An 18,087-nucleotide genomic window follows, 5' to 3' on the forward strand; every position below is an offset into this window, starting at 1 on the left:
CAAAACCATTTTAGCCCAAACTGTGGGAAAATGGCTAACTGATTCAAGAATACTGAAGTATGAAGGAATTTTAATTGAAAAGGATGATTTGATTTTAACTACCAGCCCTTGCCTTAACCCAGCGAGCTTTTTGTGAAAAAAAAAAGAGGCAAAGGATGAAGAACTTACACACGAATGCATAGATGTAATTGAGTACCAGACTAGGATACGGCCTGACTTAAGGGAAGAACCCCTATCTGGGGGTCTTCATTTGTTCGTAGACGGTTCTTCAAGAGTGAAAGAAGGAAAGAGGTGTAATGGATATGGGGTGGTGCATGGAGTGAGTTAACTGTGGAATTTGGATAATGAGGTGAAGTGTCTGTGCTCAAAGAGAAATTAAGACTGACTGGCTTTGCTATCTCTTGTGCAGCCCAGGGGAGTGAAGGCCTGTCCGGCTATCACAGGATACATAAATGGTAGTCTTGGGGAGCCAGGACAGCCCTGCTTTTCGTCAGCAGAGACAGTAAAATCAAGATAACAGAGCCACCCCTGTCCCCACTACGAACCCTCGTGCAAACACCCACCATCATCCATCCCATCCCGCAACCCCCAAATTCCCCTCAAATCCCTCCCGCAACCCCCATCCCCCATGAACCCTTGTGCAAACACTCGTGTGAGCCCCCTCCCCAGCCCAACACTCCCAGCCCCTGACTCTTTGCACGAGGGTTTGCACGAACCCTGATGTGAATCCTCGTGTGAGTCTCCTCACCCACCCCACCCCCAAATCCTCTGCAATTCCCCCCTGAAACCCCTCCCCCACCCTTTCAAACCCCCTGCGAACCCTCGTGCAAATCCTCCCGCAAAAGCTCCTCATGTGCCACCCCCTCCCCACCTCCAAAATCCCAAATCCCCCTTCAAAACCCTCCCCCACCCTTCAATCTCCCAGCCCCCCACAAACCCTTGTGCAAGCCCTTGTGCAAGGTCTCGTGCGAATCCCTGAGTGAATCTTTGTGCGAGCCCTCCTGTAAATCCTTGTGCGAACTCCTGTGCAAGTCCTCGTGAAGGCCCTTCATGTGCCACCCCCAAATCCCCCCTTTTCCCACACCTCCAACCTCCCCCACCTGTACGAGCCCCTGTGCAAACCCTCGTGCAAATGCTCGCGTACCACCCTCCACTCCCTCCCCAACCCCTAAGTCCCGCCTAACCCCTCCCCAGCCCCCTGCAAATCCTTGTGCAAATCCTCGTGTGAGCCCCCTTGTTCCCAACCCCCAGCTCCCCCACCCCAAAATCCTGTATCTCTCCAACCTGCCACCCCCCCAGCCCCCTACAAACTCTTGTGCGAGTTGTCGTGCAAGACCTTGCACAAATTCTCATGCGAATCCTTGGGAAAGTCCCCTCATGTCCTGCCGTCCACCCCCATTCCCACCCCCGGAGCCCCCTTAACCCCTCTACCACATCCCCCCACCCCCCATGAATCCTCGTGCAAATCCTTGTGCGAGCCCCCTCCTGTGCCACCACTCACCCTGTCCCCCCTCTTCCTCCCCTCGAACCCACCCTCAAACCTCTCCCCCACACCCCCTGAAAAACCCTCATGTGAACCCCCATGCAAAACCTGCTCGTACGCTCTCCACACCCCTCCCCCACCCCTAAAATCCCCCCCAAACCCCTACCCACCCCCAAAACCCCCTCATTCCTCTACGAACCCTTGTTTGAAGCCTCATGCGAATCCTTGTGCAAAACGCCCTAAAGTCTCACCACCCCCTTCCCCCCTCCCCAGCCTCTCAACCCCCCCAAACCCTTGTTTGAACCCACCACCCACCCCCCCATTCCCCAAATCCCCCCAAAGCCCCTCCCCCACCTCCAACCCCCCCAAACCCCTACAGACCCTTCTGTGAACCCTCCTGCAAATCCTTGTGCGAGCCCCCTCATGTGCCAACACCTGACCTCTCCCCCTCCCCACCCCCAAATCCCCCGTGAAACCCCTCCCCCACCCCTTCAAGCCCCCTGTGAAGCCTTGTGCGAACCCTCCTGCAAACCCTCACGTACCATCATCCACCCCTTCCCCCACCCTCAAATCCCTGCCAGCCCCTCCCCCCCTCCACCTCCCCATGAACCCTCCTGCAAACCCCCGGCCCAGCCCCCACCCCACCAGCCTCCCTGCCCCCTCCCCCCACAGCCCCTCGCCCAACCCCCATCAACCCTCGTGCAAACCATGGTGGAAGGCCTTGTGTGAACCCCCGCACACCATCATCCGCAGCCCTGCCCCTTCCCCCCACCCTCCAAATCGCCCTCAACCCCCTCCCCCAGCCCCCTGCAAGGCCTCGTGCGAATCCTCGTGTGAATCTTTGTGCAAATCCTCATGTGTAAATCGTAGTGCACCACAGCCTGTCCTCCTCTAAGGTCACGCCCCCCAAAACCCCCCCAACTCCTCCCCAAACCCCCCTGTCACCACGCACAACCCCCCACCCCACTCCCCAAATCCCCCCTCAACCCCCTCCCCCACCACCCCACATGCCCACTCCCGTCCCCCCAGCCCCCTGCAACAAGTCATCGTGGAGATCCTCGTGTAAACCCTCGCGCAAAACCCCCTCGTATGACCCCCCTGTAATAAATAAAATCATGTTTGTTAATCAAACCAGGCTTTCTTAAAGGCTGGTGAAAAATTACAATGTTTTGACCCTTCACATACTTAAATCACAGGCATCCGCTGTGCTATCTGGTGCGCTTTGACACCTCAATACCTAAATCGCAGGCATCTGGTGTGCTTTACCACTTCAAAGGGAAGAGCTAAGTTGTGCGATAAGCTGAAAAGAGTCACCCAAAGGACACCGATAAAGATGAGGAGCCTTCAGCCTCACGACCACCAGGAGGCGGACAAGACCGACCCCCTAGCAACACGTCGCTCAGACACAATATACCAGGATTGACACATATACGGGAACCAGAAGAGTATAGAATCAGCTACTTTCGGGAAGTGGGTGCGCGCCGTTGGCGGAGCAAAGACTCCCCGGCCGCCCAGCGCTGTTTTGCTTGCTGCCGTTTGCTTAATAAACTAATTTGATTAATTGGACTGGTTCCTGTCAATTATTGGGCCACAATCTATAACAAATTTGGTGCCGTGACTCGGATAGAGGCAATTTGGCTGTAAACCGCTGAGTAAGCGGCCCCTGTTGGGGGTTTTTACACCCAAAACCTCTACCGACGAACTCGAAATTCAGCAGCAAGCAAATAAAAGCCGGCAACCCCGTAAACTTTGTGCACCGAATGAAGACTCAGGAGTGAGTAAGTATGGGCCGGTGATCCGTTCGGTTGGGGTTGGGTATCCCGGAGTGTGCCTGTGTGAGACGTCCACTTGAGGACGAAGCAAGTGCGGACCCCTTAGTAGTGCGGTTCCCATCTCCCGCGAGGGACTGGGCCACGAACAGGGGGAAAAGATTGTGTGTGTGTGTGAAGGCACTCCGGAAGATGGGACAGAAGAAAAGCAAGCCTTCTGATCCCATGGGTGGGTTGGTGCCTGAGGTTAGGTTACCCCAGATACCGCCAGACAGTCCGTTAGGATTAATGATTAAATATTGGGATGATTACCCTTCTAGGCAGGGTAAGGATAAAGCAAAAATGATACATTATTGTATGGAAGTTTGGGGTGGGAAACAAATTAGAAGTGACCACCTGTATTGGCCCGTTTTTGGGTCCTTTGAAGATTGGATATGCCAGGCTTCGCATATTAATGTTAATTCTAAGGAACCCTTTAGCCTGGAGGAGAGTGAATATGCACACTTGTGGATAAGGTCAGAGACTAGAGTAAATCTATATCACTTGAGAGAGAAGAAACAGGGGGGTAGGAAAAAACCCCGGGATGAGGATGAAATCCCTACCTCACCCCCCTCTTATGTACCACCAGCACCACCGCCACAGCCTTCACCGCCCCCAACAGCACCAGACTTTTTCAATACAGATTCTCCCTCTGGTTCTTCTGAAACTAGACGAGTAACTCGAAGTCAAACTAGGATGGGGGAGGATAAAAGTAACTTATATCCGCTTAGAGAAGTTGCATTGGGGGGAGCGCAACCTGGCATGGGATATGTTTCTGTCCCTCTGAACTCCGGGGACGTTAGGGAATTTAAGAAAGAAATGGGAAACTTGTTAGAGGATCCCCTAGGAGTTTCAGAACGGGTAGACCAGTTCCTAGGACCCAACATTTATACCTGGGATGAACTGCAGGCCCTATTGGGCATATTGTTCACTGCAGAAGAAAGGGAAATGATCAGGAGAGCTGGGATGAGGATTTGGGACCAACAACACCAGCAGGGTCCTGCGGCAGATATCAAATGGCCTCTTCAGAGACCTAATTGGAATAACCAAAAGGAAATAGACAGAGGCCATATGCAAGATCTGAGGACCATAATTGTCCAGGGGATAAGGGAATCTGTCCCTAGGGGACAGAATACAAACAACGCCTTTAGTGAACATCAAAAGAAAGATGAAACCCCTACAGAATGGTTAGAGAGATTGAGAAAGAACCTCCAATTGTATTCAGGGCTGGACCCTAGTACACCGGTAGGGCAAGCCTTGTTAAAAACCCAATTTGTAGCTAAATCATGGACGGACATTAGAAAGAAGCTGGAGAAAATGGAGGATTGGCAGGATAGAGGTTTGGATGAATTGTTAAGGGAAGCCCGGAAAGTGTATGTCCGCAGGGAGGAGGAAATACATAAGAAACAAGCCAGAATGTTGGTAGCTGCAGTCAGAGAAGGGCAAAGGACGTCAACCCCTGGAAAAGGGTTTGAAGCTCGCCAGATAAGACAGGAGACCCGAAAACCTTTAAGAGGGAGAGAATGGGGAACTGTGGTTTGTTTTTATTGTGGAGGAAAAGGGCATGTTAAAAAGGACTGCAGAAAGAGAATGATGGATGAGAAAATGTTCAAAGAAGACTAGGGGTGTCAGGGGCTCTATTTGCTGGGAACCCGAGAAAAAACAGAGCCCTTGATAAAACTAAAAGTGGGTCCCCAGCAACAAGAAATTGAGTTCCTAGTGGACTCGGGAGCAGAAAGATCTACCGTTCAAAAATTGCCCCAAGGATGTAAAATATCCTCGGCGACTATACAGGTTATTGGAGCAAAAGGAGAACCTTTTGGAGTACCCGTAATAAAGGATGTTGTTATAGTTGAATTTAAAATAAATCAAGTCCGAAATAGATTCAATAAATATTTATTGAGGTAGGAAGGCAAAAGCGGCGCTGGGCGGCCGGGGAGTCGCAGCTCCACCAAAGGCTCGCAAATTCAAGCAAGCTGAGCAGCTCTTTTTATCTTCACGGAGGTCGGTTTCGGTTTCGACATCTTCGGTACGCCCCTCTGTAGCTTCTTGCTTGAGGTAGTTTAGATAAAATGTTGGTCACAGAATCAGCTTAAAACAATACATTCTGATAACATTGTGGTTAAGCTTTTTGTCAAACAGGAGTTCCCATGTTGGTGTAGCAAGATAACATTGTGGACATGTCTCTTCTGGTTAAACAGGGAGTTCTCAAGACTGCCACAATGGGTTCGTTCCTCTTGCTTAACTTGTTCGATCAGCAAATCACCTTTAGTTACTTATTACAATGTGTTTTTTGAAACCCATTCTAAGGAAGGGATGGGGTCCCTGCTACTCATGCCTGAAGCAGACTATAATTTATTGGGCCGAGATTTGATGATTGAATTAGGAATTGGCTTAGAAGTAAAAAATGAAACACTAAGAATTAAACTGTGTCCCTTACGAGTAATAGATGAAGAGAAAATAAATCCTGAAGTCTGGTACACCCCGGAAACAGTAGGTAAGTTAGATATTGAACCCTTTTCAGTAACAATAAGGAACCCAGAAATACCAGTCAGGATAAAACAATACCCCCTTCCTAGAGAAGGGAGGCTAGGTTTGAAACCTGAGATCCAAAGATTACTTGAAAAGGGCTTGCTAGAACCCTGTATGTCTCCTTTTAATACTCCCATCCTGCCTGTAAAAAAAAAAAGCCGGATGGAAAATATAGGTTAGTACATGACTTAACGAGAAATTAACCAGAGAACAATAGCTAGATTCCCGGTGCTGGCGAATCCACACACCCTCCTGAGTCAAATAGGGCCCGATAATCAATGGTATAGTGTAGTAGATCTGAAGGATGCATTCTGGGCATGCCCTCTCAAAGAAGATTGCCGAGATTACTTTGCTTTTGAATGGGAAGACCCAGATAACCATCGGAAACAACCATTACGGTGGACGGTATTGCCCCAAGGGTTTACCGAATCTCCGAACTTCTTCGGACAAGCCTTAGAACAAATCCTGAAGGGGTATGAGTTAAGTGAAGGAGTCACACTGGTCCAATATGTGGATGATTTGCTCCTAGCTGGTGATAGCAAAGAAAAAGTGAGGCAGGAGAGTATTAAGTTACTAAATTTTTTGAGTTTACAAGGATTGAAGGTATCAAAATCAAAACTACAATTTGTTGAGAAAGAAGTAAAATATCTGGGACACAGATTAAGCGAGGGAACTAAGAAATTAGACCCCGAAAGGGTGAATGGCATATTGTCATTACCGGCCCCTAGAACTAAAAGACAGGTTAGGCAATTATTAGGTCTCTTTGGCTATTGCAGGCAATGGATTGAGAACTATAGCAAAAAGGTGAAGTTCCTCTATACCAAATTAACTAAGGATGGATTATTGAAATGGTCGGAGGATGATGATAAACAATTAGAAACACTAAAAACTGATTTAGTAAATGCCCCAGTTTTGAGCCTGCCAGATGTAAAGAAACCATTTTATCTATTTATCAGTGTTGATGAAGGGACCGCATTTGGGGTATTAGCACAAGAATGGGCAGGAAGAAAGAAACCTGTGGGATACTTATCTAAACTCCTGGACCCCGTAAGTAGGGGTTGGCCTACCTGCCTTCAAGCAGTTTTACAGTGCAGGAAAAAGATAAGCTGACTCAGATGGGAATCAGGGAGACAGAAAAAGGAAAGCGGAAACTCCCGGATGGCCGGGAAGTTCTCCCAAAGCCTCTGGCTTTGAAAATCATGCAAAAATTTCATGAGAACACCCATTGGGGAACTCAGGCATTAGTGGATCAGTTTGCCACAAAGTATATGTGCATTGGTGTATACAATATAGCAAAGAGAATAGTTAGCGAATGTATGACATGCAAAAGGTCAATAAACATCAGTTACGGGAAAAAGCCCTGGGGCGAAGAGAACTGGCTCACAGACCATTTGCTAAAATCCAGCTAGACTTCACTGAACTTCCAAAGGTGGGACGATATAAATACTTATTAGTAATCATAGATCACCTAACCCATTTTGTGGAAGCATTCCCGACAGCTAGAGCCACCGCTCAAACCGTAGTGAAGACTTTGCTGGAAAATATAATCCCTAGGTATGGATCCATTGAGGTAATAGACTCTGATAGGGGCTCCCATTTTGTTTCAAAAATAGCAAGGGAAGCTCTCTCCTCTTTGGGGACAAAATGGAAATATCATACTCCCTGGCATCCACAAAGCTCGGGAAAGGTAGAAAGAGTAAATGGGGAAATAAAGAAACAGCTCACAAAATTGATGTTAGAAACTAAGATGTCATGGGTAAAGTGCCTCCCCTTAGCACTATTGAATATAAGAACACAGCCCCGAACTGATGTAGGAATTTCCCCCTTTGAAATGTTATATGGGATGCCATACAATTTAGAAATTCCGCAGGACCACCCCCAACTTGAAAATTCACAAATTAGACCTTATATAATTCAACTCATGGCCATGCATAACATAAAGCCAGCAGACAAAGTGCTAATCAAATCATGGAAAGAGTCCTCATTAACCCCCCCCCCCCCCGTTGGGAAGGGCCCTATCTCGTTTTACTCACCACAGAAACAGCCATCCGGACAGCAGAGAGAGGCTGGACCCATGCGAGCCGCGTAAAAGGACCATTAAAAGACTATTCTTGGGAAGTGACAAGCCCGCCTGGAGATCTGAAGATTGCCTTCCGGAGGTTGTAAATGGACACACGTATAACTGTGGTACAAGTGAGCGACTACAGCATATCGGTGGGGTACGGTTATGGTGATACAGGGGACATAAGAATCAAGTGTGACATTCTGAGCTGTAACTGTTATCCTTTTTATTTGTTTTATTTGTAAAGGGTGTCGAGAACGGAGGGGGACCCATTGCCGTTACGGGATACCCCCTCGAGGGGTTTGCCAACCTTGTGGGGACAAAGAGCGTGAGCTCACCAAATTGGCTCTAGACATAAAAATATTTAATGGTGAAATCCAGGAGCAATCTAGTGAATGGCGGGAGATATTTGCATGGGGTATTAAACCCGAGTACTATTGCTATCACCCTAGCGAGCCTGCTCCATTTGTAATTGACATTATTAAAGTGTGTTGTCGCAAGGTGTCCTCGCACAAGGATTTGCAGGAGGGTTCACAGAAGGGTCTGTAGGGGGTCGGGGGGGTTGGAGGTGGGGGAGGGGCTTTGGGGGGATTTGGGGAATGGGGGGGTGGGTGGTGGGTTCAAACAAGGGTTTGGGGGGGTTGAGAGGCTGGGGAGGGGGGAAGGGGGTGGTGAGACTTTAGGGCATTTTGCACAAGGATTCGCATGAGGCTTCAAACAAGGGTTCGTAGAGGAATGAGGGGGTTTTGGGGGTGGGTAGGGGTTTGGGGGGGATTTTAGGGGTGGGGGAGGGGTGTGGAGAGCGTACGAGCAGGTTTTGCATGGGGGTTCGCATGAGGGTTTTTCAGGGGGTGTGGGGGAGAGGTTTGAGGGTGGGTTCGAGGGGAGGAAGAGGGGGGACAGGGTGAGTGGTGGCACAGGAGGGGGCTCGCACAAGGATTTGCACGAGGATTCATGGGGGGTGGGGGGATGTGGTAGAGGGGTTAAGGGGGCTCCGGGGGTGGGAATGGGGGTGGACGGCAGGACATGAGGGGACTTTCCCAAGGATTCGCATGAGAATTTGTGCAAGGTCTTGCACGACAACTCGCACAAGAGTTTGTAGGGGGCTGGGGGGGTGGCAGGTTGGAGAGATACAGGATTTCGGGGTGGGGGAGCTGGGGGTTGGGAACAAGGGGGCTCACACGAGGATTTGCACAAGGATTTGCAGGGGGCTGGGGAGGGGTTAGGCGGGACTTAGGGGTTGGGGAGGGAGTGGAGGGTGGTACGCGAGCATTTGCACGAGGGTTTGCACAGGGGCTCGTACAGGTGGGGGAGGTTGGAGGTGTGGGAAAAGGGGGGATTTGGGGGTGGCACATGAAGGGCCTTCACGAGGACTTGCACAGGAGTTCGCACAAGGATTTACAGGAGGGCTCGCACAAAGATTCACTCAGGGATTCGCACGAGACCTTGCACAAGGGCTTGCACAAGGGTTTGTGGGGGGCTGGGAGATTGAAGGGTGGGGGAGGGTTTTGAAGGGGGATTTGGGATTTTGGAGGTGGGGAGGGGGTGGCACATGAGGAGCTTTTGCGGGAGGATTTGCACGAGGGTTCGCAGGGGGTTTGAAAGGGTGGGGGAGGGGTTTCAGGGGGGAATTGCAGAGGATTTGGGGGTGGGGTGGGTGAGGAGACTCACACGAGGATTCACATCAGGGTTCGTGCAAACCCTCGTGCAAAGAGTCAGGGGCTGGGAGTGTTGGGCTGGGGAGGGGGCTCACACGAGTGTTTGCACAAGGGTTCATGGGGGATGGGGGTTGCGGGAGGGATTTGAGGGGAATTTGGGGGTTGCGGGATGGGATGGATGATGGTGGGTGTTTGCACGAGGGTTCGTAGTGGGGACAGGGGTGGCTCTGTTATCTTGATTTTACTGTCTCTGCTGACGAAAAGCAGGGCTGTCCTGGCTCCCCAAGACTACCATTTATGTATCCTGTGATAGCCGGACAGGCCTTCACTCCCCTGGGCTGCACAAGAGATAGCAAAGCCAGTCAGTCTTAATTTCTCTTTGAGCACAGACACTTCACCTCATTATCCAAATTCCACAGTTAACTCACTCCATGCACCACCCCATATCCATTACACCTCTTTCCTTCTTTCACTCTTGAAGAACCGTCTACGAACAAATGAAGACCCCCAGATAGGGGTTCTTCCCTTAAGTCAGGCCGTATCCTAGTCTGGTACTCAATTACATCTATGCATTCGTGTGTAAGTTCTTCATCCTTTGCCTCTTTTTTTTTTCACAAAAAGCTCGCTGGGTTAAGGCAAGGGCTGGTAGTTAAAATCAAATCATCCTTTTCAATTAAAATTCCTTCATACTTCAGTATTCTTGAATCAGTTAGCCATTTTCCCACAGTTTGGGCTAAAATGGTTTTGACTTGGTGGGGGGTGCTAACTTCTATCATTCCCCCAAAGGTAAGCTTCCTGCTTTCTTCTACTAATAAAGCAGTAGCGGCTACTGCCTGCACACATTCGGGCCATCCTCGAGAAACTGGGTCTAGAAGCTTTGACAAATATGCTACTGGCTGTCGTTTATCCCCCCGTTCTTGAGTTAATATTCCCAGTGCAGCCCCTTTTTCTACAGTCACAAACAACTGAAATGGTTTCTCCAAGGATGGTAAAGCTAAAACTGGAGCAGTTATTAGGCTTTGCTTTAATTCGCATATCAAATTTTTCTCTTCCTCTGTCCATCTTAATATATTTGGTTCATCTACTAATAATTTAGAATACAGTCCTTCAGTCCTTTGTGCATACCCTTCTATCCACAGCCTGCAGTACCCGGTTAATCCTAAAAACTTTCTCAATTCCTTTTTGGTCTCAGGCAAGGGTAATTCCACTATTCCTTTAATCCTTTCAGGATTTATCTTGTGGCTTCCTTCACTAATCAAATCTCCTAAATATTTCACTTCTGATTCTACATACTGTAATTTTGGTTTTGAGACTCTTAACCCCTGCTGACCTAAAAAATTTAATAACTCATTGGTAGCTTCTTTTACTTTGTTTTCTTCTTCTCCCGAGATTAACAAATCATCCACATACTGAAGCAGGGCTATTCCCGATGGATGTTTGAATTGTTCAAGCGCTTGTTCTAACACTTGCCCAAACAAATTAGGAGATTCTGTAAATCCCTGTGGTAGCACTGTCCATCTATATTGTTGCTTTCTCCCTGTATCTGGATCTTCCCATTCAAATGCAAATAGATCTCTGCTCCCTTCATCTAGAGGACAAGCCCAAAAAGCATCTTTTAAATCCACTACACTAAACCATTTATGATGAGGAGGAATTTTACTCATTAGCGTATAGGGATTCGGGACCACCGGATGTCGTGCCTGCACTATTTCATTAATCTTTCTCAAGTCTTGCGCTAAGCCATATGAACCATCCGTTTTTCGTACTGGCAGGATCGGAGTGTTAAAAGGGGACATACAGGGTTCTATTAACCCATCTTTGGCTAGTGCTTGTATTACTGGTTGCAGCCCTCGCCTTCCCTCAAGGGGAATTGGGTACTGCTTTTGTCGAATCACATTTGAATGCAGAATGAGTTTTACCCTGAGGGGTTCTATTTTTAACCCTCCTCGGTTCCCTTCACTCACCCATACCTCGGGACTTATCTTTTGCTCATCCTGTTCTGTTAGCAACTTCATAGGTACCATTATCTGTTCTCTTAAAGTTTCTATCTTTAATTCTAAACCAGTGATAAGATCCCTACCTAGGAGGTTACTCCCAGCTTCCAGTATGTATAGCAGAGTTCCCATCACTTTTTCAGTTTCGCTTCCCACAATCATGGGTTCAAAAACAGGGACTGAGAGACCTTCACCCTTTATTCCTGACACAACTATTCATTGATTAGACAATTTTGCCCCTTGGGGTATAAAATTCAAAGAAGTTCTAGAAGCTCCAGTATCGACTAAGACGACTGCTTCCTCTTCCCGAGGTCCCACCTTTAAATTTATCAAGGGTTCCCGGTGGGACCTCGAGCTGGGGAACCCCTGACTTCCCTATGCTACATAATCGAAATCCATCAACGACAACACTCGTTCCTCCCTTCTCAAGTCAGGGCACTCCCGCCTCAAATGGCCTATTTTCCCACAATGATAACACCCTGCCGGTGAACCCCGAGCTGCTGGTAGGAGTGGTCGGGGCAGTCCTCGTCCCCTGTTATTCACCCCTCTTCCTCGCCCCCAAGTAATAGTCTAAGGGGTCCCACTTCGGGGATTCAATTTCTTTGTCGATTGAAACATCAGCGACAGCCCGGGCTGGGAACATATAAAATGGATTTGGGCGTCCCTGAATCCTGAATCTATTCATCTTGACCCGGCAAAAAGCATATTCACCTTCTTCTAATTCCTTATTATTCCTTATTATTCACATACATGTTTAAAGTCTGACAGACCCAGTCTTCATCAGATCCAAATTTGGGCCAAAATACACTAGGAGATCTTATGGGTTCTTTGGTCCAAACAAATTCAAATGCAAATGCAAACATGTCCCCCCTGGGACACCTCTGGGATCCTCGAAGACAGACACAGGACCCCTAGGACACCCCTGAGACCCTTCCCAGGATGTCCACGGCCCCCCCATCCACCCCTGGCCCCTCCACGATGCGGTCCAAACAGAACAAATCATTTTCTTTTTATCTTTATCCCTTGTACAAGAAGAATCATTTTGAAACCTCAACATTCTCCCCTAAAGGACTGTCTGGGGGAATGTTCCCGGGGTCTTTCTTAGTATCCCCTTTTTCATCCCTAGGCCTAGAACCCTTATTTCCCATTCTGAACAGAGACTTTTCTTACACCCCTTCCTTTCGCTTCGTCCTTCTCCGGCTGCGCCCCTCGCGGGACTACAGAACCGCGGATCCGGACTCCACACCCGCTTCGTACCGCAGTACGTCTCAGTCACTCACACACAAGTCTCTTAGAATGTCCCGACCACCAAGGCAATACTTTAACAGTCCGATTTTCCTTACCTTGGTCCGTGCACGGAGTTGCCTGGTCATGGTCATACTCTCTGTGCCTACTGCACCTATCCCTTTTGCCCCTGTGCTTCACAGAGTCTGCCGTCCAACTGGGTCTTGAGATCTTAGTCGATTCCTCCCGGAATCCCCGCCGACGATCCATGAGACCATTGAAATCAACGGGGCGCGTCTTCCCATCCTTCGGCGACAGGGACTCCCAAGAAGATGACTTCTGCTCCCGGATGAGCCCCCAGATTGTGAGAAATAAGTTCTGGTCCGAATGAAATAGGCTCAGGCAGAATCCTCTGTGAAGCACGTTTTTATTCACGTTCTTGCAAGAGCGGGTGACCTAGCAAGTAGGCACACTTTCAGTTCTTGAAACACACCTTTTTATTTCCTAATCCCGGCCGAATTTTTCCCTCCCCTGTTTCCCCTTGGTTGGGTACTGCAGGGTTCACAGTCTGTCCAAGGCGCCTAAAATTCTTCCCGGGTGTCCTGCCTCTGTTTACTTCCCTCTATGCTACACCCAAAGGGATTATCTGACTAGTTTATTTCCTTCCTTTTTGGTAACAAAAAACTTGCTCAATGTCATTAGCCCTGGTTGAATGTTTGACTGCCCTTCTAGACACTAATGCAGTAGGAATGAGTTTGTCCTTTTGTCTGTGTGATAAGAGATGTTCTACAAGCCTTTGCTGGAGCCTCGTTGTCTTAGTCATTCCCTTATCGTGTCACCTCTGATGGCAACGGCTTTTCTCCTCTGCAAAAGCAATACCTGCCTTTCTTACCCCAGGACTTGGCACGAGGATTTGCACAAGGCCTCACACCAGGGTTTGTTCGAGGGCTCTTCAGGGGCTGGGGGGAAATGAGGGGGCGGGGGAGGTGGGTGGAGGGGGATCGGGGCACAGGGTGGGGTGGGCGTTGATGCGTGGTGGGTATTGCACAAAGGTTTGCACGAGGGTGCGTCGGGGGCTGAGGGGACACTTGATGGGGTGGGGGAGGGGTTTGGGGGGTTGGGAGGGGGCGGGGGGTGGGGGTGGGTAGGGGGGGGAAGCGCGTGAGGGGGGCTCGCACGAGGATTCACACAAGCCCTTGCAGGATTCACACAAGTGTTTGTAGAGGGTGGGGGAGGGGGTTGAGGGGGGACACGTGTGAGGGGGGTGGTGAGTTCACACGAAGGTTCGGGCGGGTTGAGAGGCTGGGGGAGCATTCCCAGGAGCGTTTGCACGAGGGTTTGCACGAGGGTTTGCACAAGTGTTCGTGGTGGGGGGGGAGGGGGTGAGGGGGGATTTGGGGAGGGTGGCACAGGAGGGGCTTGCACAAGGGTTCGCACGAGGGTTTGCACAAGGTTTTGTGGGGAGCTGGAAGATTGGGGGGTAGGGCAGGGGTCTCACACGAGTGTTTGCACAAGAGTTCATGGGGGCTGGGGGGGTTGAGGGGTGAGGGAGGGATTTGAGGGGGATTTTGAGGGGGTGGGGGAGTCTGATGGTAGATGAGCGTTTGCACGAGGATTTGTACGAGGCTTTGTAAGGCGCTTGAAGGGGTGGGGCAGGGGGTTCACTGTGGATTCGGGGGGTGGGGGCAGAGGTTGGGGGTTGGCACATGAGGGGGTCGCAGGAGGATTTTCACGAGGGTTTGTAGGGGGCTGGGGGGGGTTTTTGGATGGAATTTGGGGGGTGTGGGTGGTGGGTTTGCACAAGGGTTTGGGGGGGTTCAGAGGCTGGGGAGGGGGGATGGGGGATGGTGGCATTTAGGGTATTTTGCACATGGACTCGCACAAGAGTTTGTAGGGTTTGTAGGGCTGGGGGTGTTTCAAGGGTGGGGGAGAGGGTGGAAGGGGAGATTTGGGGTGGGAGGGGTAGGACGTGGGGTACGGGGGGGCTCGCACGAGACCCTGCACTAGGGTTCGTAGCAGGACTGGTGGCGTGGGATTGGGATTCTGCTCGAGGCCTCGCACAAGGACTCACATGGCAGTTCCTAGGGGACTGGGGGGGTTGGGGGAGGGGCTTAGAGGGGATTGGGATGGGGTGGGGTGGCTTTGGGGGTGGGGGAGGGGTGTGGGAGCTGGGGGTGAGGCACGAGGGGGCTCGCACAAAGATTCGCACGAGGGTTTGTAGGGGCTGGGGAGGGGGTTGAGGGGGGACTTAGGGCGTGGGGGAGGGGGGAGTGGGATGGACGGTGGCCCATGAGGGGGTTTTGCAGGAGGATTCGCACGAGGCCTCACACAAGGATTCACACAAGGGTTTGCACAAGGATTTGTGGGTGGGGGATGGGTTTGAGGGGGTATTTGGGGGTGGGGAAGGGAATGGATGTTGTGCAAGGCATTTTTGCACGAGGCCTTCAACAAGGACTTCCACGAGGGCTTGTTGTAGGGTGCTGGGGGGGAGCAGTGATTTGGGGGATGAAGGAGGGGGTTGAAGGGGGATTTGGAGGGAGGGGGAGTGCCGGGGGGTGTGCGTGCGGGGGTCCTGAACGAGGATTCACACGAGGATTTCCACAAGGATTCACACAAGGGTCCCTGGGGGTGGTTGGGGTTTTGGGGAGGGGTCGAGGGTTGGGCTTGGGGGTGGGGGAGTGCGGAGGGGACGGGTGGTAGTGCACGAGGGTGTTTGCACGAGGGCTCGCACAGAGACTCACATGAAGATTCACGTGAGGTCTTGCACGAGGGTTTGTGGGGGGCTGGAAGATTGGGGGGGGGCGCGGGGGCAGAGGTGGGGTGTACGGCGTGGAGATGGGTGGGGGATGGTGCGTGAGGGGCCACAATCCAACTCACCGATCTCCTCGGTCCTCCCAAACCTCCTGAGTCCCCCCTGAACACCTCAGTCCCCCCAACCACCCCTGTCCCCAACCCCCTGCGTCCCCCCAAAACGCGACTCCCCAAACACCCGTGTCCCCCCCAAACCCCCGGGTCATAGAATAGAATCATAGAATCATTTAGGTTGGAAAAGACCCTTGGGATCATTGAATCCAACCATCATCTCCACTCTACAAAGTTCTCCCTTACACCATATCCCTTAACACCACATCTAAACGAGCCTTAAACACATCCAGGGATGGTGACTCCACCACCTCCCTGGGCAGCCTATTCCAGTGTCTGACCACTCTTTCCGTGAAGAATTTTTTCCTTATATCCAGCCTAAACCTACCCTGTTGCAGCTTGAAGCCATTCCCTCTTGTTCTATCGCTAATTACCTGTGAGAAGAGACCAGCACCAACCTCTCTGCAATGGCCTTTCAAGCAGTTGTAGAGAGCGATGAGGTCTCCCCTCAGGCTCCTCTTCCTCAAACTAAACAGTCCCAGCTCCTTCAATCGCTCCTCATCAGATTTATTCTCCAGGCCCTTCACCAGCTTCGTTGCCCTCCTCTGCACTCGCTCCAGCACCTCGATATCTCTCTTGTATTGAGGTGCCCAGAACTGGACACAATACTCAAGGTGCGGCCTCACCAGTGCTGAGTACAGGGGGACAATCACCTCCCTCCTTCTGCTGCTCACACTATTTCTAATACAAGCCAGGATGCCTTTGGCCCTCTTGGCCACCTGGGCACACTGCTGGCTCATGTTCAGCCGCTTGTCAATTAGAACCCCCAGGTCCTTTTCTGCCAGGCAGCTCTCCAGTCACACTTCCCCAAGCCTGTAGCGATGCATGGGGTTGTTGTGGCCCAAGTGCAGGACCCGGCACTTGGCCTTGTTGAAGCTCATACCGTTAGCATTGGCCCATCGGTCCAATCTATCCAAGTCTCTCTGTAGAGCCTCCCTATCCTCATGTAGATCAACACTCCCGCTTAGCTTCGTGTCAGCTGCAAACTTGCTGATGATACACTCTATGTCCTTATCAAGGTCATCAATAAAGACGTTGAGCAGAAACGGTCCCAACACTGAGCCCCGAGGGACACCACTTGTGACCGGCCGCCAGCTGGATTTAACTCCATTGACCACCACTCTTTGGGACCGCCCATCCAGCCAGTGCTTGACCCAGCAGATCGTATGCTCATCCAGGCCATGAGCCGCCAGTTTTTCCATGAGATTTCTATGGGGGACAGTGTCAAATGCTTTTCGAAAGTTTAGGTAGACAATGTCCACAGCCTTTTCCTCATCCAATAATCGGGTCATCTTGTCATAGAAGGAGATCAGGTTTGTCAGGCAGGTCCTGCCTTTCCTAAACCCATGCTGACTAGGCCCGATCCCCTGCTTGTCCATTAGATGAGTTGTAATGGCACTCAAGATGATCTGCTCCATGACCTTCCCTGCTACCAAGGTCAGACTGACAGGCCTATAGTTTCCCGGATCCTCCTTTCTGCCTTTTTTGTAGATGGGCGCTACATTTGCTACCCTCCAGTCCATTGGTGTCGACGCGGAAGGCTCGGACAATAACACAACGACCAATATGATCAGGTTAATGCCACTTTATTGCACAGATAGCTCAGTAATTACAGATGTTCTGATTCCGCATCACGCGCCGACAATTTGCTGATTGGTTGCATCAGCTGTACATGCAGTAAGCAACGTATTATAATTGCCTTAAAACATCTGTCCACGCGAACAATCACCCCTCCTATATCCTGGGCGAAGTTCTGCATTTTGCACGCTGAGTTCAGCACACTTTCTCCTATCTTGTTTGTCTCAGCATTTCTAACACCGCTACAATGTTTTCACATAACCTTCAAACTTACAAGGCCTACACAGTTGTTAACAATTCTTCGGTGCTTGGAGTGTTCACAGGATGACCCCTTTGTACTAAAAATCCTCCCACAGACCCCCCTTTTTGTTTTTGAACAATCCAAGCACCTGAAAACATTTTTTCTATAGACACTTCTAAAGATCTTTGTAGACAAGAAAACAAACAAGGTAAAATGATCAGCAATATTATTACAACAATCAAAATTACAAGGCCCTGTTTCAACAAATCTTGTACCCAGCCAGCCAGTCCCCAAGAATTAAACAATTGCTCCAACCACGAATGACCCTGAGTGAGCTTATGCATATTGTGCTGTAACTGGGCTAAGTGGTCATGAATGGAGCGTGAGCGATCAGACAAATTCATACAACACATCCCTTCAAAATCCTCACAACCATGGCCTTGTGCTAACAAAAAATCAATAGCAGCACGATTCTGCAGCACAGCATGTCGTATACTCTCAGCATCTGTTAATAAAGCAGAAATCATCTCAGAAGTCAGGTTAAACTGTTTTATACTCCAACAGGCTAGCTTTTCTAGATCCGTT

The sequence above is a fragment of the Rissa tridactyla genome, chromosome 14 (genome assembly GCF_028500815.1).
Source record: "Rissa tridactyla isolate bRisTri1 chromosome 14, bRisTri1.patW.cur.20221130, whole genome shotgun sequence".
Taxonomy (NCBI): domain Eukaryota; kingdom Metazoa; phylum Chordata; class Aves; order Charadriiformes; family Laridae; genus Rissa; species Rissa tridactyla.